The sequence below is a fragment of the Camelus bactrianus genome, chromosome 4 (assembly GCF_048773025.1).
Source record: "Camelus bactrianus isolate YW-2024 breed Bactrian camel chromosome 4, ASM4877302v1, whole genome shotgun sequence".
NCBI lineage: Eukaryota > Metazoa > Chordata > Mammalia > Artiodactyla > Camelidae > Camelus > Camelus bactrianus.
The window spans coordinates 48257803-48260147 of record NC_133542.1 but is presented as its reverse complement, the minus strand read 5'-3'; the positions used below and the strand labels follow the sequence as shown (position 1 = coordinate 48260147).

General features: G+C 41.7%; 1 pseudogene; it reads right to left on the bottom strand.

The window, feature by feature from the left end:
• Positions 1–698: 698 nt before the first annotated feature.
• LOC123616230 (small ribosomal subunit protein uS14-like) lies at positions 699–923 on the bottom strand (annotated as a pseudogene).
• Between the last annotated feature and the right edge of the window lie 1422 nt (positions 924–2345).

Genomic DNA, 2345 nt, shown 5'->3' with positions numbered 1-2345 from the left:
CTATCAAAGCAGGGTGATCCTGGTCACTGGGCGATGACCATCTCATGGCGACCCTGAACTTGATAGAAAGTGGTCACTGAGGCTGTCCTCTATTTTCTCATCCAGCACTAGGGCTGAGGGTTCAAAGCCAAAAGAGGAAATATAGTTTTGCTCTGAATGGAGAAGAGATTAAGGCTTTCATGTCCTGGGTCCTGGGTGGAGACAGGATGCCATGTCCTGAAAGATCCCTCAACCACCATCACTCCATGGCCCAGACCATGCTGCTCATTCCACCAGCCGTACCTCTGACAGCACCCCTGAATGGGGGAACAAATGATTGGGAGATCAGTTGATGGTGGAGGGATTTTCAAGAATAATTTGGAGTATGCAGAGTTTTGGCCTTATATACTGACTTTAGCCCCCAACCCATGTCAGATGTCTCCACCTTAGCACCAGCACCTGGTGTAGGGCTTGGCAATAAATGCTTGTTGCATAAATGAATGAATCCTCAAACGCTGGAGTTAGGAGGAAACTTAAGTATCTCTAGATTCAATCTGCATTTTATGGAGAAATAAATAATAATAATAACCCTTTACTGAGAGCTGACTCAATGCTAGGATCCATGCTGAGCACTTCAGATACATTGCCTGATTTTATCCTTTCAACAACAATGTGATCTGGAAGTTATCATCCCTACTTTTTTTTATTTGTACAAAAAGCTAGCATTGTTTTGTCAGGTAGATGCCTTGGATAATCCGTTCAAAGAAGATTCCTTGGTCTAACCTGATGAAACCTCTATCCTTCGTGAACTGATGGAAACACTGGTGGCACATATTTAGGCTGTATTTCCTGATCAGATGGTGTCAGTTTAAGCAGATGCAGCAAGAGTTAGAACTCTGGCTGAATTTTTATAGGTGGCTCTCATAGAGCTACTGGTGACACATCTTGCTTTCAGCAGTGCAATAAGGTGAAAACTTGCAAAGCTGGTGACTTGCAGAGGCCACTGGCTGACCCTATGCTATACTATATCTGATTGCATGTGCAGGAAATAGAGACTCACAGAAAGGCAGAAACTTGGCCTGGTCCCCCAGCCTCTCAGAGGCAGGATAGCCACTTTATCCAGAGGCGCCTTCATTCCGGAGCCTTCCAAGACACCTGGCTGCAAGGACACTATGAAGAGGAAAAAAGAATTTCAAGTGCCTTCTAAGAACCACCTCTGTTCTCTTGCTGTGTAGGGAAGGAGCGTGCACTCAAAGACTCAGCCAGGAAGAAAGATTTGATCTCCTGGGCAGGATCCACTTCCCATGGCGACGCCTACTTGAGTCGAAACTCTGGTATGAAGTAAGACTTGTTTAAAGCAGTTAAAAGCAGCAATCCCCATTGTGTCGAGTGGTGACAGTATAATCCTCCTTAATGATTTCATTCCTCTCCAAACTCCCTTCCATTATACATCCTTAAAATGTGACTTCAGATGTCTCTTTAGGTTTCTAGTTCTTTAAGTGCAGGGGGATTTGGCCAGAGGGGAAGAGGTAAAGGCTGCTTCTTGGACTCAAATCACTCAGAGATAGATCACTGGAAACACATCCTCCCATTTTTGGGGGGGGGCTAGAGCTAATTTTTTAAAGTTTTTTAACTGAAAATTTAAATTATATACAAAAAATAGAGATATTAGTGTATTAAACCTCCACATCCGTATCACCTATCTCTAATAATATCAATATCAATGTGGCCAATCTTGCTTCAGTTATACCCTGTCCTCTCCTACCCTCTTACCACCGGATTATTTTGAAGAGAATCCCAGATGCAGCTGGGATACGTGTATATTTTATCTCTAGAAAATAAAGGCTCTTTCAAAAACTATAATAACCTATGACACCTAAAAGTTAAAAATGATTTAGTATCATTAAATATCCAGTCAGTATTCAAAAATATGTATGTATTTCAAATATATTCAATGTTCAAATAAATACTTATATCACAATCCAGAGACAGTTTACACATTGAATTGTGTTGATATGTCTCCTAAGTCTCTTTTAATCAATAGAGTCCCCTTCTTCCTCTATTCTTTTTTTAAAAGTTATATTTTGAAGATACTTAGTTGTTTGTCCTGCAGAGTTTTCTGTGTTTTGCATTTTGCTGATTACATCCCCAGGGGGTCATGTAGCATGTTCCTCTGGTCCGTGGGATGAAATCTAGAAGTGCTATGAGGCTCAGGTTTGATCTGGGGACAAGGAAGTTTCAGAGTTGGTGCCATGGACTTCTTGTGCTGCATCAGGAGGCGCATAGTGTCTGGTTTTCTATTTTCTTGGCTTATTATCTCTCAACTTGGGTTGAGGTGTTTTCAGCCTGATCTGTTACAATGTTCC